Consider the following 24,407-nt stretch of genomic DNA (forward strand, 5'->3'; position numbering starts at 1 on the left):
CAGGGATTAGGATCTTGTGCAATCTGCACCAGGACATTTGTCCTCAATAGAAGCTTCAACGTGATCATCCAATTGTCTCATCACCAGCACCAGACCACACTGCCAATTCCACTGTTGACTGCCCCCGAGTCAGTGACCTGTAACAAGGTGCATTTCTAGGGGGTGTTTCTAGGGCAAGTGTTGGTCTGCAACTCCACCCACTGATCAGAGTTCCCTTTTCCATGCAGTTTTGAGCAATTTCCTTTGGGTCCCCACAGCAGCAGTACAATATCCCCCACTGGCCTTGAACTTAGCTGATCCATCTGTGAACCTAGCCCAGTATCCACCAGAACTTCAGTGCACCAAAGTCCCCAAGAAGTCCAAGTTGCTGGCACAGATCCCATGTCTGAGACAGCCACATCGGGAAGGTGACTAGGCACTTTTCCATGTAGCTGTGAGATGCCATTAATGTCTAGTTTGCTGCTTTCCTGGAGGTGATGCTTCCATTAGTAATGGATGCTTGTCGGGCAGTACCCACTTTGTTAGGGTTCTCATTTCTGACCTACCCCAGGATAGGGATGTCGGCATGGAACAACACGTGCTTATGTACTTGTGCCTCTTCATTGTTCTACGTTGGGTATTTTCTTACAGGGAATGTCCTTTACAGTTAAACATAGCATTACATACACACTCTACATCTATTCCCACAATACATTCAGCATTATTATAGCCACTCCAGTGTGTATTGGCACCAAAGGGCCCACCCACAAAGATACATCAGCCCACTGTCCAGAGTTACTTCCAAATCCAGTTAAAGTAGCTTTTCAAAATGGGCATGGACATTTCTTGGTACCTCTATGACTTGTGCTCCTGTATCCAGAAGGATTGAAATGTTTGGCAACCTTGGTTGGCATCAAGTCCCTAACACACCTTGCAGGGCATAAAAGGCCTCAGGTTTTATTATGAACAGAAGTTCCTCAGCCTCTGACCTGATGCAGTTATTCTTGAAGAGCTTGAGTTCAGGGTAGAAGGTGGAGTTTGATGCATTAGATACACCTCTGTCCTCACAGCACAGACTTCAGCATGGAGATTCAGGCCTTTCTGGTCATCCTCCAGTTTCTTCACAGTCAGCATCAAAGCTGCTCAGGCATCTTCTCCTGATGCTGCTCAGAACTTCAGTGTGTTTGCCCTCTTATGGCCTGATGAAAGAGAATTTCCATCATGGGACGTTATCACTATCTCCTCTTTGGGAATCACCTGGCATTACAGCTACACCTACAGGGTCTTATGGTTTGAATCTTTGGTTAGATTTTTCCTCCTCCTTAGCCTGAAGGCATTTCCCTTGGTGCCTAGAAAGGGTTAACTTAGCAGGCCTCAGTTGCTCAAACCCTGTATAGTCCCCAGAAAAGCCTGTCTTCAGGACTGGACTTTGGTGCTTTAGGTCACTCATATTAGATAAAGACCTGAGACAAATTGAGGTTCTGAGTGAGGACAGGGAAAATATGGACTGGGTAATAAAACAAGAAAACCAGGCCGGGCGCTGTGGCTCAAGCTTGTAATCCCAGCACTTTGGGAGGCCAAGGCGGGTGGATCACGAGGTCAAGAGATCGAGACCATCCTGGTCAATATGATGAAACCCCGTCTCTACTCAAAATACAAAAAATTAGCTGGGCATGGTGGTGCGTGCCTGTAATCCCAGCTACTCAGGAGGCTGAGGCAGGAGAATTGCCTGAACCCAGGAGGCGGAGGTTGCGGTGAGCCGAGATCGCGCCATTGCACTCCAGCCTGGGTAACAAGAGCGAAACTCCGTCTCAAAAAAAAAAAAAAGAAAACCATTATACCATCATGGCCTGATTCTACAAAATAAAAGAAGTGTAGTGAAAAGAATAAATATATTTTTAAATAAATTTTTTAAATGTTTTAAAAAATTTTTATATATTTTTAAAGGTGTCATGGCCTCATGGTAAATTACAGAAACAAGTATGGTAGTAGCTTTGCATATATTTCTTTGTAATATGTACACATAATATTATATGCTCACCATTTTTATTTTTCTCTCCATTCATTTGTTGTATATATATGTTGTTGGAGTTTAATTTTATAATTCTGTCTTCAGGCAACAGAATATTTGGTGGATCTGTGATGGATTTTGAGGAGTGACTAATATGGTCAGTGATATATACAATAACTGTTGGAACTGTGCATCTCCTTATTCTGTGTAAAACGTGCAAACTTCTTTAGATACAAGGAAGAAAGTTCTATTTTGTTTGACAGGAATAAGAGTTGTCACAGTGTTTTGTATGAGTTCTAAGGGTGCAGATGGAAACTCAGTAGTCAAATGGTGGATGTCCTTTCCTTGCTCTTTGTAGGTGCATGAATTTACTTTCTCAGGGGCAGAGTCTGTTTTAGACTTTTTAATCATTGGATAATGAAATATGAAGAATAGGTTCACCTTGTTGACTCACAAAGTAGGTCATACGCAAGCTGATATGGGTAAAGATGAAATGAAGGGGCCATAGCCCAGGGTGATTCTGCTCAATGCTGCATACACTGGAACAGGCTGCATTTCCTTGAAGGAACTAGGTCCAGATTGAGGAAGAGTCTTGAGGTCTCAAACAGTCTAAGCAGAGCAGGTCCCAGAACCCAGAGCTCCTGATGCCTCGCTCCTGTGCCAACCACAAACTCTCCATTCCCTTCTTCCCTCAGTCCCTAACAACCAGCATTTTATTTTTTGTCTTTATTTTGACTAAGTACATAGATTCTATATAAACGGAATCATATGGCATTTGCCTTTTTGTGACTGGCTTATTTCACTTAACATAATATCCTCAAGACTTAGCATAGCATATTACAGAATTTCTAAGGCTGAGTAATATTCTGTTGCAGACACACGACATTTTGCTTATCCATTCATCCACTGATGGGTAATTGGATTATTTCCATGTTTTAGCTATTGCTATAAACAAAAGTGTACAAATATCTCTTTGAAACACTGTTTTCAATCCTTTTGAGTATCTACCCAGAAGTATAATTGCTGGATTATATGGTAATTCTATTGTTAATGTTTGAAGGAACCACCATACTGTTTTCCTCTGCAGCTATGCCACTTTACATCCCAAAACAGTGCACAAAGGTTCCAATTTCTCCACATCCTCACAAGATTCGTTATTTTCTCTCTCTCTCTGTGTGTGTGTGTGTGTGTGTGTGTGTGTGTGTGTTAGTAGTAGCCATCCTAATGAGTGTGAAGTGGCATCGTGCTGTAGTTTTGATTTGCGTTTCCCTAATGATTAGTGATGGAAAGCATCTGTTCAAATGCTTATTGGCCATTTGTATATCTTCTTCAGAGAAATGTCTGCAGAAGTCCTTTGCTCATTTTTGAATCAGGTTTCTTTGCTGTCGTTGAGTTTGGGATGCTGGCTGTTTAATATATTTCTTGATCTGGTATTGGTTGCACAAATGAGTTGAGGTTGTGAAAATTTTACATAAATGTGTTATTAATATGTCTTCCAAAATTGTATGAGATACCTGTAATTCTGGTGTCTTAATGCATATTATCAGTAATAATTATAATTATTATGTTAAATTTTTGTGTGTTACAGAAATAATCAAATTTTCTTGTCCATTGTGTCTTTATGGCTGTTCTAAGACTTTTGCTATCCACAGACAATTATTGTTTTATTTTTTGATTCATCTCAAAAAGAGATTGATAATCTGCTGTAGACCAAAATTTGCTTCTATATGGAAATTCATGGAAAAGACTCTGACAAGTATTCTTAAATACAGGTTTCTGAAGGGGGCCAAGACAGCCGAATAGGAACAGCTCTGGTCTGAAGCTCCCAGCAAGACCAGTGCACAAGGCGGCTGATTTCTGCATTTCCAACTGAGGTACCCAGTTCATCTCACTAGCACTGGTTAGGCAGTGGGTCCAACCCACAGAGGGCAAGCAGAAGCAGGGTGGGATGTCACTTCACCCAGAAAGTGCAAGGACCTGGAGGACCTCCCTCCCCCAGCCAAAGGAAGCTGTGAGGGACTATACTACCCAGCCAGGATACTAGGCTTTTCCCATGGTTTTTGCAATCTGCAGATCAGGAGATTCCCTCATATGCTTACACCACTAGGGCCCTGGGTTTCAAGCACAAACTGAGTGGTTGTTTGGGCAGACACCAAGTTAGCTGCAGGAATGTTTTTTCATATCCCAGTGGCACCTGGAACCCCAGTGAGACAGAACCATTTACTCCTCTGGAAAGGGGGTTGAAGCCAGGGAGCCAAGTGGTCTTGCTCAGTGGGTCCCACTCCCATGGATCCCAGCAAGCTAAGAACCACTGGTTTGAAATTCTCGCTGCCAGCACAGCAGTCTGAAGTCAACCTGGGATGATTAAGCTTGTTGCGGGGAGGGGTTCCACCATTACTGAGGCTTTAGTAGGTGGTTTTCCCCTGTCAGTGCTAAGGAGTCTGAGAGGTCTGAGCTGGGCACGGCAAAGCAGTGGTGGTCAGACCTTCTCTAGATTCCTCTTCACTGGGTAGGGCATCTCTGGAGGAAAGGTAACAGCCCCAGTCAGAGGCTTACAGACAAAACCTCCATCTCCCTGGGACAGAGCATCTGGGGGAAAGGGCGGCTGTGGGTGCAGCTTCAGCAGATTTAATCATTCCTTCCTGCTGGCTTTGAAGAGAGCAGCTGGTCCTGACAAAAGGGATTCTCTCAGCACAGTGCACGAGTTCTGCTAAGGGACAGACTCTCTCCTTAAATGGGTTCCTGACCCCCATGCCTCCTGACTGGGAGAGAGCTCCCAACAGGGATTGACAGACACCTCATATAGAAGAGCTCTGGCTGGCATTAGGCCAGTGCCCCTCTGGAACAAAGTTTCCAGAGGAAGGAGCAGGCAACTATCTTTGCTGTTCTGCAGCCTCCACTGGTGATAACCAGGCAAACAGGGTCTGGAGTGGACCTCCAGCAAACTGCAGCAGACCTGCAGAAGAGGGCCTATCAGAAGAAAAACTAACAAACAGAAAGCAACAACATCAACGTAAAGGACCCCCACACAAAAACCCCATTGGAAGGTCATCAGTCTCAAAGATCAAAGGTAGATAAATCCACAAAGTTGAGGAGAAAACAGCACAAAAATACTGAAAACTCCAAAAACCAGAATGCCTCTTATCCTCCAAATGATCACAGCTTTTCTCCAGCAAGGGCACAAAACTGGACAGAGAATGAGATTGATGAGTTGACAGAAGTAGGCTTCAGAAGGTGGGTAATAACAAACTCCTTGGAGCTAAAGGAGCATGTTCTAACACAATGAAAGGAAACTAAGAACGTTGATAAAAAATTATAGGAACTGCTAACTAGAATAGCCAGTTTAGAGAGGGACATAAATGACATGATGGAGCTGAAAAACACAGCATAAGAACTTTGTGAAGCATACACACCAATAGCTGAATCTATCAAGCAAAAGAAATGATATCAGAGATTGAAGATCAACTTACTGAAATAAGGCATAAAGACAAGATTAGAGAAAAAGGAATGAAAAGGAACAAACTAAGCCTCCAAGAAATATAGTACTATGTGAAAAGACCAAACCTATGATTGATTGGGGTCCCTGAAAGTGACAGGGAGAATGGAACCAAGTTGGAAAACACACGTCAGAATATTATCCAGGAGAACTTCTCTAACCTAGCAACACAGGCCAACATTCAAATTCAGGAAATACAGAGAGCACTACTAAGACACTCCTCAAGAAGAGCAACCCCAAGATACATAATCATAAGATTCTCCAGGGTTGAAATGAAGAAAAACTGTTAAGGGCAGCCAGAGAGACAGGTCAGGTTACCTACAAAGGGAAGCCCATCGGAATAACAATGGATTTCTCTGCAGAAACCTACAAGCCAGGAAAGAGTGGGGAGCAATATTCAACATTCTTAAAGAAAAGAATTTTCAACCCAGAATTTCATATCCAGCCAAACTAAGCTTTATAAGCAAAGGAGAAATAAAACCCTTTCCAGACAAGCAAATGCTGAGGGATTTTGTCACCACCAGGGCTGCCCTACAAGAGCTCCTGAAGGAAGCACTAAATATGGAAAGAAAAAAACAGTACCAGCCACTGCAAAAACACACCAAAATATAAAGACCAATGACATTATGAAGAAACTACATCAACTAATGTCAACTAATGTGCAAAATAACCAGCTAGCATCATGATGACAGGATTAAATTCACACATAACAATATTAACTTTAAATGTAAATGTGCTAAATGTTCTAATTAAAAGACACAGACTGGGCTGAACATGGTGGGCCTCCCAGCACTTTGGGAGGCTGAGGCGGGTAGATCATGAGGTCAGGAGTTCAAGACCAACCTGGCCAAGATAGTGAAACCTGTCTCTACCAAAAATACAAAAATTAGCTGGGCATGGTGGAGGGTGCCTGTAATCCCAGCTACTCAGGAGGCTGAGGCAGAGAATTGAGAATTGCTTGAACCCAGGAGGAGGAGATTGCAGTGAGCTGAGATCACACCACTGCACTCCAGCCTGGGCAACAGAGTGAGACTCCATCTCAAAAAAAGAAAAAAAAAGACACAGACAAATTGGATAGAGTCAAGACCCATCGGTGTGCTGTATTCAGGAGACCCATCTCACATACAAAGACACACATAGGCTCAAAATAAAGGGATGGAGGAAGATATACCAAGCAAATGGGAGGAAAAAAAGCAGGGGTTGCAATCCTAGTCTCTGATAAAACAGACTTTAAACCATCAAAGATCAAAAAAGACAAAGATGGGCATGACATAATGGTAAAGGGGTCAATGCAACAAGAAGAGCTAACTATCCTAAATATATATGCACCCAATACAGGAGCACCCAGATTCATAAAACAAGTTCTTAGAGACCTACAAAGAGACTTAGACTCCCACATGATATTAGTGGGAGATTTAACACCGACTTAGACTCCCACATGATATTAGTGGGAGATTTAACACCCCACTGTCAATATTAGATCAATGAGACAGAAAATTAATAAGAATATTCAGGACTTGAATTCACCTCTGGACCAAGTGGACCTAGTGGACATCTACAGAACTCTCCACCCCAAATCAACAGAATATATGAATATACATTCTTCTCAGCACCACATAGCACTTATTCTAAAATCAACCCCATAAGTGGAAGTAAAACACTCCTCAGAAAATGCAAAAAAATGGAAATCCGAACAGTCTCTCAGAACACAGTGTAATCAAATTATAACTCGGGATTTAAAAACTCACTCAAAACCATACAACTATATGGAAATTGAACAACCTGCTCCTGAATGACTACTGGGTATATAACAAAATTAAGGTTGAAATAAAGAAGTTTTTTGAAACCAAAGAGAACAAAGAGACAACATACTGGAATCTCTGGGACACAGCTCAAGCAGCGTTAAGTGGGAAATTTATAGCACTAAATGCCCACATTAGAAAGCTGGAAAGATCTAAAACTGACCCCCTAACATCACAATTAAGAGAACTAGAGAAGCAAGAGCAAAAAAATTCAAAAGCTAGCAGAAGACAACAAATAATTAAGATCAGAGCAGAACTGAAGGAGATAGAGACACAAAAGACCCTTCAAAAAATCAATGAATCCAGGAACTGGTTTTTTGAGAATATTAAACTAGAAAGTCAAGAAGAAATGAATAAATTCCTGGACACATACACCCTCCCAAGACTAAATCAGCAAAAAGTTGAATCCCTGAATAGACCAGTAACAAGTTCTGAAATTGAGGTGGTAATTAATAGCCTACCAACCAAAAATTAAGCCCAGGACCAGATGGATTCACAGCCAAATTCTACCAGAGGTACAAAGAGGAGCTGGTACCATTCCTTCTGAAACTATTCCAAACAATAGAAAAAGAGGGACTTCTTCCTAAGTCATTTTATGAGATCAGCATCATTCTGATACCAAAACCTGGCAGAGACACAACAAACAAAGAAAATGTCAGGCTGAGATCCCTGATGAACATCAATGCAAACATCCTCAATAAAATCCCAGCAAACTGAATCTAGCAGCACAGCAAAAAGCTTATCCACCATGATCAAGACGGCTTCATCCCTGGGATTCAAGGCTGGTTTAACATATGCAAATTAATAAATGTAATCCATCACATAAACAGAACCAATGACAAAAAGTACATGATTATCTAAATAGATGCAGAAAAGACCTTCAATAAAATTTAACATCCCTTCATGCTAAAAACTGTTAATGAAGTAAGCATTGATGGAACATATCTCAAAATAATAACTATTTATAACAAACCCATATTCAATATCATGCTAAATGGGCAAAAGCTGGAAGCATTCCCTTTGAAAACTGACACGAGACAAGGATGCTCTCTCTCACCACTCTTATTCAATATAGTATTGAAAGTTTTGGTCAGGGCAATCAGGCAATAGAAAGAAATAAAGGGTATTTTATTTCTATATGAAATAAAAGTATTCAAACAGGAAGAGAGAAAGTCAAATTGTCTCTGCAGAAGACATAATTGTGTATTTAGAAAACCTAGTCGTCTCAGCTCAAAAAATCCTTAAGCTGATAAGCAACTTCAGCAAAGTCTCAGGATACAAAATCAACGTGCAAAAATCACAAGCATTCCTGTACGCCAACAATAGACAAGCAGAGAGCCAAATCATGAGTGAACTCCCATTCGCAGTTGCTACAAAGAAAATAAAATACCTAGAAATACAACTCACAAGGGATATGAAGGATCTCTTCAAGGAGAAATACAAACCACTGCTCAAGGAAATAAGAGAGGACACAACCAAATGGAAACAAATAAATGGAAATCATTTCATGCTCATGGATAGGAAGAATTAATATGAAAATGGCCATACTGCCCAAAGTAGTTTATAGATTCAATGCTATTCCCATCAAATGCCATTGACTTTCTTCATAGAACTAGAAAAACTATAAATTTCATATGGAACCAAAAAAGAGCTCGTATAGCCAAGACAATCCTAAGCAGAAAGAACAAAACTGGAAGCATCACACTGCCTGACTTCAAACTATACTACAAGGCTACATAACCAAAACAGCATGGTACTGGTACCAAAACAGATAACTAGACCATGAAACAGAACAGAGACCTCAGAAATAACATCACACATCAATAGCCATCTGATCTTTGACAAACTTGACAAAAACAAGCAATGGGGGAAATGATTCCCTATTTAATAACTGGTGCTGGGAAAACTGGCTAGCCATATGCAGAAAACAGAAACTGAACCCCTTTCTTACACTTTATACAAAAATTAACTCAAGATGGATTAAAGACTTAAATGTAAAACCTCAAACCATAAAAACCCTAGAAGAGGCTGGGCATGGTGGCTCACATCTGTAATCCCAGCAATTTGGGAGGCTAAGGTGAGTGGATTGCCTGAGGTCAGGAATTGAGATCAGCCTGGCCAAACATGGTGAAACCCTGTCTCTACTAAAAATACAAAAATTAGCCAGGTGTGGTGGTGTGCACCTGCAGTCACAGCTACTTGGGAGGCTGAGGCACGAGAATTGCTTGAACCCAGGAGGCAGAGGTTGCAGTGAGCCAAGCTTGTCATTGCACTCCAGCTTGGGCAACAAGAGTGAAACTTTGTCTCAAAACAAAACAAAACAAAACAAAAAACTCTAGAATAGAAGAAAACCTAGGCAATACCATTGAGGACATAGGCATAGGCAGAGACTTTATGATGAAAACACTGAAAGCAATTGCAACAAAAGCCAAAACTGACAATGAGATCTAATCAAACTAAAGAGCTTCTACACAGCAACAGAAACTATCATCAGAGTGAACAGGCAATCTACAGAAGGGGAGAAAATTTTTGCAAGCTACCCATCTGACAAAGGTCTAATATCCAGAATCTACAAGCAACTTAAACAAATTTACAAGAAAAAAAAAAAAAACCCATCAAAAAGTGAGCAAAGGATATGAACAGATACTTCTCAAAAGAAGACATTTATGCAGCCAACAAACGTGAAAAAAAAAACCTCATCATCACTGGTCATTAGAGAAATGCAAATCAAAACCACAATAAGATATCATCTCACACCAGTCAGAATGGTGATTATTAAAAAATCAGGAAACAACAGATGCTGGTGAGGCTGTGGAGAAATAGGAACGCTTTTACACTGTTGGTGGGAGTGTAAATTAGTTCAACCATTGTGGAAGACAATGTGGGAATTCCTCAAGGATCTAGAACCAGAAATATCATTTGACCCAGCAAACCCATTATATATTTATATACCCAAAGGATTATAAATCATTCTGCTATAAAGATACATGCACACATATGTTTATTGCAGTGGTATTTACAACAGCAAAGACTCGGAATCAACCCAAATGCCTATCAATGATAGACTGGATAAAGAAAATGTGGCACATATACACCATAGAATACTATGCAGCCATAAAAAAGAATGAATGTCCTTTGCAGGGACATGGATAAAGCTGGAAATCATCATTCTCAGCAAACTAACACAGGAACAGAAAACCAAACACCACATGTTCTCATTCATATGTGGGAGTTGAACAGGGAAAACAAATGGACACAGGGAGAGGAACATCACACACCAGGACCTGTCAGGGAGTGGGGGGCAAAGGGAGGGAGAGCATTCGAACAAATACCTAATGCATGTGGGGCTTAAAACCTGGATAACAGGTTGATAGGTGCAGCAAACCACCATGGCACACATATACCTATGTAACAAACCTGCACATTCTGCACATGTATCCCAGAACTTAAAGTAAAATAATAATAATAAAAAAAATACAGGTTTCTGATAACTTTGGAAAGCATACCATTAGATTAGAAAAACGTTCTAGGACTGTAATTAAAAAGCTGAGGCTGGGAGCAGTGGCTTATATCTATAATTCCAGCACTTTAGGAGGAGGAGGTCAGTGGACTGCTTGACCCACAGGAGTTCAAGACCAGCCTGGGCAACATGGTGAAATCCTGTCTCTATAAAAAGTACAAAAATTAGCCAGGCTTGGTGGCATGTGCATGTGCTCCCAGCTACTTGGGGGACTGAGGTGGACGGATCCATTGAGCCTGATTGTTCAAGGCTGCAGTGAGCTGTGTTCGTGCCACTGCACTGCAGCCAGGGCAATAGCAAAACCCTTTATCAAAACAATCAAAAAAAAGCTGATGCATTAATGAGGATTGCTAACTCTATATCAAACAGAACAAGAGTTAATTACATGGGACTGAACTAATAGAAGACTGAAATAACTTGTTTTACTTTTGTGTTTGAAACATTGCCGATTCTTTTGTTTTCCAGAGTCAATAAAACATTTTTTTTTTTTTTTTTTTTTGAGACAGAGTCTCACTCTGTTGCCCAGGCTGGAGTGCAGTGGAGCAATCTCAGCTCACTGCAACCTCTGCCTCACAGGTTCAAGTGATTCTCCAGCCTTAGCCTCCTGAGTAGCTGGGATTACAGGTGCGTGCCATCAGGCCCAGCTAATTTTTGTATTTTTTAGTAGACACAGGGTTTTGCCACATTGGCCAGGCTGGTCTCAAACTCCAGACCTCAGGTGATCCACCCGCCTTGGCCTCCCAAAGTGCTAGGATTACAGGTGTGAGCCACTGCACCCAGCCAACTTTTTTCTTTTGAACTATTTATAGCTGAAAACAAATTAAGTAAAGTATACTCTTTTGAGCAATATTTGAAGCATATTTATTTATCTCTAGCTGATTTCTCCAGAATTTGGAAACTATTTGTGAATATTATTAATTTATGGCAACACAATTATTTGCATAAGTTCAGTAAGAATCTGTTTTCTTTTGTAACAGGACACAATTAGAGACATTGGTTATTTTACCAAGACTTTAATTGGAATTGTATATATTCAGACATGACCAGAAAGCTTTGAGAAATGGAGGTTGACTTTATAAAGCTGATAAAAATCCACTGGAAAGACTGGTGTATTACCTTGTCTATGCAATTCCTTTACAAAGTTCCTGACCCATGGTAAGTAAAGAATGTCACTTTCTAACAAGCCTGAGAACCTCGAGTTATTTTGAGACCTCTAGAAGAGAGAAATTTTTTTGAGTTGGGATGTTACTCCTTCTCCCAGGCTGGAGCGCAATGGCATGATCACAGTTCTTATAGCCTCAATCTCCTGGACTCAAGAGATCCTCCTACCTCAGCTCCCCAAGTAGCAGGGACCACAGGCATGTGCTGCCACGCCTGGCTTGCTGATTGATTGATTGATTGATTGATTGTGAGAGTGTCTCCCTATGTTGCCCATGCTGGTCTTGAACTCCTGGGTTCAAGTGATCCTCCTGCCTCAGGCTTCCAAAGTGCTGAGATTATATGTGTGACCCACTGCTCCTGGCCTGAGAAGAAAGGAATGTTCCCAATTCATACAGGTATCTGCAGGCACAGATAAAGCCTTGGAATGGCTAACCTCGAGAGGCTTTTTAAAAAGTCTGAGATTCCTTAGGAAAAGTTTCAGCAAAGCCAGTTGAAAAGGGGCCTTGTCGGGTCACGGTGGCTTACACCTGTAATCCCAGTGCTTTAGGAGGCTGAGATGGGAGGATTGCCTGAGGGCAGGAGTTCAAGACCAGCCTGGGTAACATGGAAAGACCCCATCTCCACCAAAAATAAATTAACTGGGCCTGGTGGCGTATGCCTGCAGTCCTTGCTACTCAAGTCTGAGGTGAGAGGATTGCTCGAGCTCAAGATGTTGAGGCGCCGTGAGCCATGGTTGTGCCACTTCACTGTAGCCTAGGTGACAGATAATTTAAAAAAAAAATTCTATATGGCCCAATCATTATTTTAGCTGTGCCTTATGCAAATAATCAGGCCAAGGATAATGAGACTAAAACGTATTTTGCAAATAAATTGGTACTAATATGATTTATCTTTCTTAGAAATGGGGAACTGGAGAGAAAAAAATATATATGTTTCAAAAGAAAGTATAGTACACCTGTTACTAGATTCTAGCCTTGTTCATTATTATTATTTTTGAGATGGAGTCTTGCTCTGTCACCCAGGCTGGAGTGCCGTGGCACAATCTCAGCTCACTGCAACCTTCGCCTCCTCGGTTCAAGTGATTCTCCTGTCTCAGCCTCCTGAGTAGCTGGGATTACAGGCATGTGCCACCATGGCCAGGTAACTTGTTTTGTTTTGTTTTGGTTTGGTTTTTTTTTGAGAAGAAGTTTTACTCTTGGTGCCCAGCTGGAGTGCAATGGTGTGATCTTGGCTCACTGCAACCTCTGCCTCCCAGGTTCAAGCAATTCTCCTGTCTCAGCCTCCTGAGTAATTGGGATTACTGGCATGCACCACCACACCCAGCTAATTTTTGTATTTTTAGTAGAGACAGGGTTTCACCATGTTGGTCAGGCTGGTCTCAAACTCCTGACCTCTGGTGATCCGCCTGCCATGGCCTCCCAAATTGCTAGGATTAAAGGCATAAGCCACTGTGCTCAGCCTTAATTTTTGTATTTTTAGTAGAGACGGAGTTTGACCATGTCATTCAGGCTGGTCTCGAATTCCTGGCCTCAAGTGATCTGCCCACCTTGGCCTCCCAAAGTATTGGGATTACAGGCGTGAGCCACCATGCCCAGCTTAGCTCCTAAAATTAAAGTCTGTTTGATTCCATGTGGGTAATGCCCATCACAAGCTTAGATTGGAGCACAGGTGCAGAATAAAGACAAGACTCATTCTTCTACCTACCCAGAGACACCTGCATACTTGACTCTTCCTTTATTCTCCCTTTTTTTTTTTCAAACATCCAATTTATCTTGTGTAAAATGCAGATTTACCAGGCAGTAACTAGAGTCCCACAGGAATGCAGCCATTCTCCTTACTACGTATCTGCCCTTTTCCCTAAGTGCCTTCCCCCCATTTAAGGAAGTGTGTAAATGCTAAATCCCCTGAAACTCTTTTGAGAAAAACAGTCACAGATATGCCTGTGGCTTGTGTTTTTCCCAGATGCACCCTAAAGCTGCTTTAATAAACCTCGATGATTGAGATTTATGCCTCGGTCACTCTATTCGGATGTCAGAAGGACCCATGGGAAGAAGCAGAGAGGAAGGTCTGTTGGAAGAGGCTGAGGAGCCCAACCTTCTCCCAGAAAATGGACACTTTAGGTGGTCATGAATTGCAGGGCTATTGGGACTGGGGTAAGTAAGGAGGAAGGGAACAAAAGGAAGGCCCCAAGAAGTAGGGGAAACAGGGAGGGAGAAATGGGAAATGGGCCATGCCCTGTCCTCCCCTCCTCCACTGCCCCTGCCCCTCCCCAACCTCAGAATTCCCATTGGTCCTTGAGAACTCAAGACACTAGCTTCCCCACCAAGGCCTCTGGGATTTCTGTGGCTGACATTCATTTCCTCCTCCCTCTGTACTCCCTCAGCCTGTCCATTCTCGGCCACACTGACTCAGAGTCTGGTCAGCTGCTTGTATGCCTGTCTCACCCAGTTAACTTAAATTCCTCAGCGGGCAGGAACAATGCATTCTTATTTTCCACGCCACAGAACTCCAGTTACTGTGACTGACACAGAAATATTGGTTTGGAGCCAATTATCTCAGGGATGCAGCTCAAAGTAAATGTGTCTTGTATAGAGTGGGCATAGGGATGCCTTAATGAGGAAGAAGCAAGTCCCAAGAGGGGCAAGGAAAACTTGAGCTGCAACCACTTTGCATTTCAGGGGATGAATTAGAGCGGTTGTTATTGAATCTGCCACCAGAGGGCGATCCGGGCAAAAAGATCTTGAGGCTACGCTTCAGCCCTGTGACCTGATCTTCCCCCAAATTCTGAGATCCTTGCTGCCTCCGGAAACAGCAGGCACTTAAGTCCAATGTAGCTTGCCAGGATTTCAGGGATTGAACTTTTATAGTTTGCTGGCATTTCCTTCAGGGGAGCAGAGGCAAGAAAATAATCAAATAGATGGTCTGTTGTTTGCTGGAGGAAGAATGAGACTGCCTAAAGGCAATGTGTTTAGTACAAAGGTGTCCATAAGCTCTGAGCTGGTCCCTGCTTTACCAATTTCTGGAAGTGTGACATTAAAGTAACCATCCTCTTTTCTGGGCCTGGTTTTCCTCCATAAAATGTCAATTCAGGTTCCAGCCTGTCATGGGATGTCATCAGCCTTTACTACCTACCTGGGCTATGCCCCTGCGATTAAGTGCTCATTGGGAGCTTAGTCCCCTGCTTTTCCACCTCTCTTAGGGAACCAGAGTCATAGAAACCAGCACTTGCTGCAGTAGGAACTGCTAAAATCTTGGACATTTCCCATATTATTTCCGAGACCAACGAGGCATAACCAGAGGAGTGAGACATCGGAAAAGTGAAAGAAGCTAGGGCATTCTTCAGCAGTGAGCCTAAAGTCTGTACATGCAATAGCATACTATTCATGCAAATTCTTGCAAAATGCAAAGCTAATGGCATATGACTTATGGCTCATTCTTGTGTATAACAGTAGAACAACATGAAACTGAAGAAACCACTACTCAGGATGGAAGTAGCCTTGGGAGGGAGGCAAGGAATGTGAGGGGGAGGGAATGAGCTGTTTCTGTAACGTTTCATTTCATAAGAAAGTCAGATCGACTTCAAGCATCTATGGCAAAATATTAGCTCAGATAAATCTGATTAGTTTCAAATTATTTTCTGTAATCCTCTCTATGTTTGGCTCATTCTTTTAATTAAAAAGAAAAAATATTTAAAGTAAATTAAACCTTTCCTTTCAGCGGAAAGCCACAGCAAGATGGCTGTGCAAATTTCCAAGAAGAGGAAGTTTGTCACTGATGGCATGTTCAAAGCTGAACTGAATGAGTTTGTTACTCAGGAGCTGGCTGAAGATGGCTACTCTGGAGTTGAGGGGCAAGTTACACCAACCAGGACAGAAATCATTGTCTTAGCCACCAGAACATAAACATTCTTGGTGAGAATGGCCAGCGGATTCCGGAACTGACTGCTGTGGTTCAGAAGAGGTTTGGCTTTCCAGAGGGCGGTACTGTAGAGCTTTATGCTGAAAAGCTGGCCACGAGAGGTCTGTGCGCCATTGCCAAGGCAGTGTTTTTGCATTACAATCTCCTATGAGGGCTTGCTGTGCAGAGGGCCTGCTGTGGTGTGCTGTGGTTCATCATGGAGAGTGGGGCCAAAGGCTGTGAGGTCATGGTGTCTGGAAAACTCTGAGGACAGAGAGCTAAATCCATGAAGTGTGTGGATGGCCTGATGATCCACAGCGGAGACCCTGTTAACTACTACGTTGACACTGCCATGCGCCATGTGTTGCTCAGACAGGGTGTGCTGGGCATCAAAGTGAAGACCATGCTGCCCTGGGACCCAACTGGTAAGACTGGCCCTAAGAAGCCCCTGCCTGACCACGTGAGCATCATGGAACCCAAAGATGAGATACTGCTCACCACCCCCATCTCAGAACAGAAGGATGGGAAGCTGGAGCTGCCTGCCATGCTCCCGCCAGTCCCCACACGTAACAGGGTCTCCTTGGCAGCTGTTTTCTGAAGTCTGGATGTTGCTCTGTAAAGATCTTTAATACAATCTTGTACAAAGTAAATAAATAAATAAAAAGTAATTAAAAAAATAACAGAGCTCACCAGCCCCTTAGAGCACATCTCGGTCTAGGGTAGTTTCTTTAGCAGAGCTTTCTGTAGATACAGACATGTGTTCACAAAGTATCTTAAGGTTTCCCAGGCCCGGGAGGGGCAGGATAATACTAAGGGAGGGAGATCTGCTCTGGGAGGAGGGACCTGCTCTAACCAGCCCTGTAGCTCTACGAATCTTTGGGGCTTTGTCCTCATCTGTAAATAGGGATGAGTTTGTCCAATTTACCTCATTCAGTTATAATTTGCAACAGATGAAATGACATTTGTAAAAACAACTTGAAAATACAAACTGATGTAAGCAGGTATTATTTAGTTGTCAAGCTCTAAGTCCTGAGGCCTCATTTATATTAACAACAGTAATAACAATAACAATACAGGCCGGGTGCAGTGGCTCACACCTGTAATTCCAGCACTGGGAGGCCGAGGCATGCAAATCACGAGGTTAGGAGTTCGAGATCAGCCTGGCCAATATGGTGAAACCCCATCTCTACTAAAAATACAAAAATTAGCCAGGCGTGGTGGCATGTGCCTGTAGTCTCATCTACTCAGGAGGCTGGGGCAGAAAAATCACTTGAACCCGAGAGGTGGAGGCTGCAGTGAGCCGAGATTGCACCACTGTACCCTGCCTGGGTGACACAGTGAGACTGTAAAATAATAATATTACAATAACAAAGGAAGAAATAAAAGGAGGATGTGTAACGTGGCAAGGAGGGAAGGAAAAATGAAGAAAGAAGAAAAACCTACTGAAGATAGCCAAAAAAATAGCTTTCCTTCTCAGATACCGACTTGAGGGCTTTCAAAATAATGGAAATTACACTTCACGAAAAAATAATCCCAATGGTCATTGTCATTAGAATTCAGAACAATTTTTATATGGTTCCCTGGGGTAAGTCAACAATTATTTTCGATGGAAGCCACAGGGCTTGAATTTTCAGAGTTTAAATAATGAACATAGCGACACCACCAAAGAAACATTCATTAAATATCAATATAAAATACAGTGGAAGAAAAAGAGAAAAACAGCAAGCTGCTCATTGCAGTGTTTCCGACTGAGACTCTGTTCTGCAAACCCTGGGGGAGCGGCATGGATTGAGCTGTTACTTGAGGCTTGGGTTAAACACAGTAGGCTGTAGACTTTCCAGGGCAGATCAAGTCAATTTATATTCTGAAAACCTGGCACTGCCTAAGAAAATCCAAACCCATCAGACAGAAGCTTTGCAGGAGTGTAGTTAATGGCATAGAAGAGTGCTCAGAGACTCACCCATAGAGACTTTCTGATAGCTGATGCCAGGGACAGCAAAAAGCGAACGTTCAGTGGGGTAGTTAACCAAGCCCCTCTCAATTCTTCTTGAGCCCATCCTCTGCTCACTGGTCCCCATTTTATAACCATGCTCAAGGAGCCTAGACTTCTCTGCTTCTCTTACAACATGCTTAATGTCACTACTTTATCCATTCTGTACTGTTGCAGGCTGAAGGGGACATTCCACTTAGAGGGATCCACAGTTTCGAGAGGCTGCTTGGGGAGGGCAGCACAGTAAGGTACAAGGACTTTGCCATCAGACAGGTCTGGATTTAGGTCCCAATTTCTGCATGTGGTAACCAGTCTGCAAGACAGTCTGCAATGATTCCTGCCCCTCATATTCATATCCTTGTTAGTTCCCTTACCCATTGAATCAGGGCTGGCTCTGGGTGACCAATAGAATACGGAGGAAGTGATGGAGTATGAATTCTGAGGCTAGGTCACAAAAGGCATTGTACCTTCCACCTCTTAGATCTCTCTAGGGAAGCCAGCCACCACTCTGCAAGGACTCTCAAGCAGCTCCATCTACAGATTCACATGGAGAAGAATTAAGGGCTCCTGCCAATCACCAGCACCACTTTGCCAGCCTTGTAAGTGAGCCACCTTAGAACTGGAGCCTCCAGCTCCGACTGACATTTGACTGCAATGTCATGAGAGACCCTGAGTTTGAACCACCCAGCTGAGCTGCTCCTGAGCTAACCCCCTGAAACTGTGAGAAATAGTCAGTATTGTTTGAAATCCTAAATTTGGGAGTGATATGTTATATAGCCATATTAACAAGTCTAAGTATTGGGAGCATTTAGGCTGATATTCATTTGGGAGGCACCTGTATGGCTGTATCAATTGTTCAATCATTTAAATATTTCTTGGTAAAAGGCCCTGTGCTTGAATTAACCTGATCTTGAATTACAAGCTCCCGGAGGTTGTAATTCAACCCAAGTTGCCTCTTTAAGAAGGCCTGAACTATGGACCTATTAAAAGGACTAAAGTGGCCGGGCGCGGTGGCTCACGCCTGTAATCCCAGCACTTTGGGAGGCCAAGGTGGGTGGATCACTAGGTCAAGAGATCGAGACCATCCTGGTCAACATGGTGAAACCCCGTCTCTACTCAAAATACAAAAAATTAGCTGGGCATGGTGGTGCGTGCCTGTAATCCCAGCTACTCAGGAGGCTGAGGCAGAGAATTGCCTGAACCCAGGAGGCGGAGGTTGCGATGAGCCGAGATCGCGCCATTGCACTCCAGCCTGGGTAACAAGAGCGAAACAGAGCGAAACAGAGCGAAACTCCGTCTCAAAAAAAAAAAAGGACTAAAGTGTTCAGAAGACCAAGCATCCTTACCTGAATGTAAGGCTCTCTCCCTGCAGGATGGCATTGCTGTCAGGAGGGACCGTGTATTCGTTCATTTTTGTACTGCTATAAAGAAATAGCTGAGCCTAGGTAATTTATAAGAAAAGACATTTAATTGGCTCACGAATCCCCAGGCTGTACAGGAAACGTGGGGAAGCATGGAGAAGGGGAAGCAGGCTGGAGCAGGAGGAAGAGAGAGGGGGAAGATGCTACATACTTGTAAACAACCAGGCCTTGTGAGAACTCTAACAAGAGAACAGCACTAGAAGGATGGTGCCAAACCATTAGAAAGTGCTCCTATGTTCAATCACTTCTCACCAGGCCCCACCTCCAACATTGGGGGTTACAACTGAACATGAGATTTGGGTGGACACACAAATCCAAACCATATCAGATGGTAATGAATATGGAGGAGCGGCCCAGTATCCAGCACAAAGGCCCTCAGTAAACAGAAGACTCAGAAGCAGGGCCACCCTGTCTCAGGAGCACTGATTGGCCTGCCCTTCTTTCCTTCAACCTCCTGGAGGGCAGGGTCTGTGTCTTCTTTATCTGTACCCCGAGCCCCTAGTCCCCATGGCTGGTAGGCACTTCATGAACTCATTACTCCAACATTAGAAGTAGAGAACCAGGTGCTGTGGATAAAGAGTGGCTAAAAATAAGAATTAGAGTCTTTAAACAGGTGATATAGAAACACAACCAAATGTGTTCTTAGAGATGAGTTGTGCCTTTAAGCTTTCCTTGGCCTTTTAATATACCTGCTACTGCTTTAGCATATGTCAAAATAATTGACCAAGATGGGCAAAAAGTCACTAAGAATGAAAGCACTTCCATTAAGGAATATTTTATTTTCCATGGGGTCTTTGAGAGCTTAGAGAGAAATTGAAGCAATAGTGAAATAATAGAGAGTAGACTGCTGCAATTAAATGTGATTTACCACAACTTAAGTATCACTTTCAGATAGGGTCAAATTAAAGCATTTAAGAAGATTGCTGAAAATAGGAGACTTTTTTCTTATCTAAGTGAAATGCTGGCACAGGAGGTCTCCAAAGGGAAACTGCCAGATGCTGCTTTATGTGCTTGGCATGTTTGTGCCTAACATCTCCTTAGTGTTTTTGAATTTTACATTGTCTGCAAAATTGCCACTTCATTAGAACTGCCTCAGAAACTCCCTTTTAAATGGAGGAGGTAGCTGTCAATCTGCATCTGTGCTGCCTCATTCACATTTTGGAAATGCAGGAGTTGTTTTCAAAAATACCTTTTTATTTAATTTTGAGTTTTCTATGTCTTCAGGAAAAACATTGGTTAGTCCAGAAAGTCAGAGGGATGACTTTAAAATCAGTATATTTAATATATCTCCTTGTTTAAACTGTTAGGAACTGAAAGTTCCTAAAGTTTGACCTCATTGCAGTGATACATGCCATAAATCTCCAACATAATTTTGTTTTAGCTTTGACAATAGTCTCTTACAATTTGAAATTTAATAGAATTTGAGTAAGAGTGGATATAGAATATCCTTTATTTCTTTCTCTTGCCTTATTGCCCTGGGCAGAACTTCCAATACTGTGTTGGATGGGACTGGTGAGGGAGAGCATCCTTGTCTTGTGCCAGTTTTCAAGAGAAATGCTTTCAGCTTTGGCCCATTCAGTATGATACTGGCTGTCAGTTTGTCATAAATGGCTCTTATTATTTTGAAGTACGTTTCCTCAGTACCTAATTTATTGAGAGTTTTTAACATGAAGGGATTTTGAATTTTATTGAAAACCTTTTCTGTGTCTATTGAGATAATCATTTGGTTTTTGTCTTTAGATATCTTTATGTGACGGATTACGTTTATTGATTTGCATATGTTGGACTAGCCTTGTATGCCAGGGATGAAGCCAACTTGATCATGGTGGATAAGCTTTTTGATGTGCTGCTGTAATTGGTTTGCCAGTATTTTAGTGATAATTTTTGCATCGATTTTCATCAGGGATATTGGCCTGAGGTTTTCTTTTTTCATTTTATTTCTGCCAGGTTTTGGTATCAGGATGGTGCTGGCCTTATAGAATGAGTTGGGGAAGAGTCTCTCCTTTTCAATTATTTAGAATAGTTTCAGAAGAAAGGGTATCAGCTCCTCTTTGTATTTCTGGTAGAATTCAGCTGTGAATCCATCTGGTCCTGGCTTTTTTTGGTTGGTAGGCTATTTATTGTTGCCTCAATTTCAGAACTCATTGTTGTTCTATTCAGGGATTCAACTTCTTCCTGTTTCAGTCTTGGGAGGGTGTATGTGTCCAGGAATTTATCCATTTCTTCTAGATTTTCTAGTTATTTGCATAGATGTGTTTATAGTATTCTCCAACAGTTGTTTGTATTTCTGTGGGGTCAGTGGTGATGTCCCCTTTATCATTTTTTATTGTGTCTATTTGATTATTTTATATTTTCTTAGAGGAAGTCAAATTGTCTTTGTTTGCAGAGGACATGATCCTACATCTAGAAAACCCCTTCATCTCAGCCCCTAAGCTTCTTAAGCTGATAAGCAACTTCAGCAAAGTCTCAGGATACAAAATCGATGTGCAAAATTCACAAGCATTCCTACATACCACCAATAGACAAGCTGAGAGCCAAATTATGAATGAACTCCCATTCACAATTGTTACAAAGAGAATAAAATTCCTAGGAATACAGATAACAAGGGAAGTGGCAGGAGCACCCAGTCCCCGCGTGCACACGGCAGCCGGCATGGCACACTACAACTTCAAGAAAATTACGGTGGTGCCGTCTGCCAAGGACTTTATTGACTTGAAGTTGTCAAAGACTCAACAGAAGACTCCAGCTGTTATTCATAAACATTACCAAATTCATCGCACTGGACATTTTTACATGGGAAAAGTCAAATTTACTCAACAGAATTACCATGATAGACTTTCGCAAATTCGAACAGATTTCCCTAAGTTGGATGACATTCATCCGTTCTATGCTGATTTGATGAATATTCTCTACAACAAGATCACTACAATTTGGCTCTGGGGCAAACAAATGTTGCCAAAAATTTAGTGTACAATGTTGCTAAAGATTACGTTCGGCTGATGAAGTAGGGCGACTCCAGCTGAAGCGTGTGGCCCCGGGGCAGATGTGCACCATGATCAAGAGGCAGAAGCAGAGTTTGGAGTATTTGGAGCAAGTGCGTCAGCATTTATCCCGTTTGCCGACCATTGATCCAAATACCAGGACTCTGCTTTTGTATGGGTACCCAAATGTTGGGAAGTCCAGCTTCATCAATAAGTTGACAAGAGCAGATGTGGATGTCCGGCCCTATGTGTTCACAACCAAGTCTCTGTTGGGCACATGGATTCTAAGTATCTACGTTGGCAGGCTGTAGATGCTCCTGGGATCCTGGACCACCCTCTGGAGGACAGGAACACCATTGTGATGCAGGCCATCACCGCCCTGGCCCATCTCCGTGCTGCAGTCCCGTACATGATGGATTTGTCTGAGCAGTGTGGGCACGGGCTGAGGGAGCAGCTAGAACTCTTCCAGAACATCAGACCTCTCTTCATCAACAAGTCTCTTATAGTTATAGCCAACAAGTGTGATGTGAAGAGAATAGCTGAATTTTCTGAAGACGATCAGAAAATATTTAGAGATTTGCAGGCTGAAGGATTCCCTGTAATAAAGACCAGCGCCCTGACTGAGGAAGGTGTTATTAAAGTTAAAACAAAGGCTTGCGATAGGCTTTTGGCTCATCAAGTGGAAACCAAAATGAAGGGAAATAAAGTGAATGAGGCGCTGAATAGACTGTACCTGGCTGTCCCAACCAGGAGGGATGATAAGGAGAGGCCCCCTTTGATCCCTGAAGGAGTGGTGGCACGCAGGAAGAGGATGGAAATGGAGGAGCCCAAGAAGAAGAGGGAACGAGATCTTGAGCTGGAAATGGGAGATGATTATATTTTGGATCTTCAGAAGTACTGGGATTTAACGAATTCATCTGAAAAACATTATAAGATACCAGAAATCTGGGAAAGCCATAATATAGCTGATTATATTGATCCAGCCATCACAAAGAAATTGGAAGAATTAGAGAAAGGAGAAGAACTGAGAACAGCTGCCGGAGAGTATGACAGTGACTCAGAGTGAAGATGAGGATATGCTGGAAATCTGACAGCAGGCAAAGCAGATTAGAGAGAAAAAGAAGTTGATGAGGTCTGTTGGGGGGGAGAGGGGACAGCGGGGAGTGGGGAGTTGGGGAGAGATAGCATGGGGAGAAATGCCAGATATAGGTGAAGGGGAGGAAGGCAGCAAATCACACTGCCACGTATGCACCTATGCAACAACCTTGCATGTTTTTCACATGTACCCCAAAACCTAAAATGCAATAAAAAAAAAAAAGAAGTTGAAAATTCTGAAGTCCAAAGAAAAGAATACACAGGGACCTAGGATGCCTCGGACTGCTAAGAAGGTTCAGAGAACAGTTTTGGAGAATGAGTCGCATAGTCTTGGTGTTGACATGGACAATAAAGACGACGCCCACTACGCAGTCCAGGCAAGATGATCCCGGAGCGTCACTAGGAAAAGAAAGGGGAAGACTCTGCTCCCCCCTCCTCTGTGGCCCGGAGTCGGAGTTGCCCTCGAACTCCATGTGACGTATCTGGTCTTTGGGATGTCAAGACGGTGAAGAAAGCCAAGACTATGATGAAGAATGCTCAGAAGAAGATGAATCAGTTAGGGAAGAAAGGGGAGGTGGATAGACATGTGTTTGATATGAAGCCCAAGCACTTACTCTCTGGAAAGCGGAAAGCTGGCAAAAAGGACAAATAAATTTTGCCTTATATTCTACCTTAAATTCTACAAATAAATTTTGCCTTATATTCTACCTTAATATTGCCTTATATTCTAAAGCTGGCAAAAAGGCAAATAAATTTTGCCTTATATTCTACAATTCTAGGAGAAACATGAGCCCGACTCCAGGCTTTGCACACAGTCATGCCAGTGTGATCTGGGGAGGAATCCCGAGGCTCCAGCTCTGGGCTTCAAGTTTTGATCCCTCAGCCTTGGGTACAGGAGGGGGATTGATGCTGCTGCTGTGGGGTTTCCTGGGGTCTGACCACACTAACTCATCAGATCTCACCATTACCTTCCAGTCTCCTCTCTGAATTCTTTCCTTCAACTGTTGCCCCACTTCTGCTTTGTTCAGAGGGATCATGCTGGAAGGTGTAGGAT

General features: G+C 42.6%; 2 pseudogenes; both read left to right on the forward strand.

The window, feature by feature from the left end:
- Window positions 1-15,703: 15,703 nt before the first annotated feature.
- LOC105719081 (small ribosomal subunit protein uS3-like) lies at window positions 15,704-16,464 on the forward strand (annotated as a pseudogene).
- A 5,465-nt stretch (window positions 16,465-21,929) lies between these two features.
- LOC105719120 (GTP-binding protein 4-like) lies at window positions 21,930-24,005 on the forward strand (annotated as a pseudogene).
- Window positions 24,006-24,407: the final 402 nt, after the last annotated feature.

This window comes from Aotus nancymaae, unplaced genomic scaffold (assembly GCF_030222135.1).
Source record: "Aotus nancymaae isolate 86718 unplaced genomic scaffold, 86718_ANA_hifiasm-v0.15.2.pri h1tg000029l, whole genome shotgun sequence".
NCBI lineage: Eukaryota > Metazoa > Chordata > Mammalia > Primates > Aotidae > Aotus > Aotus nancymaae.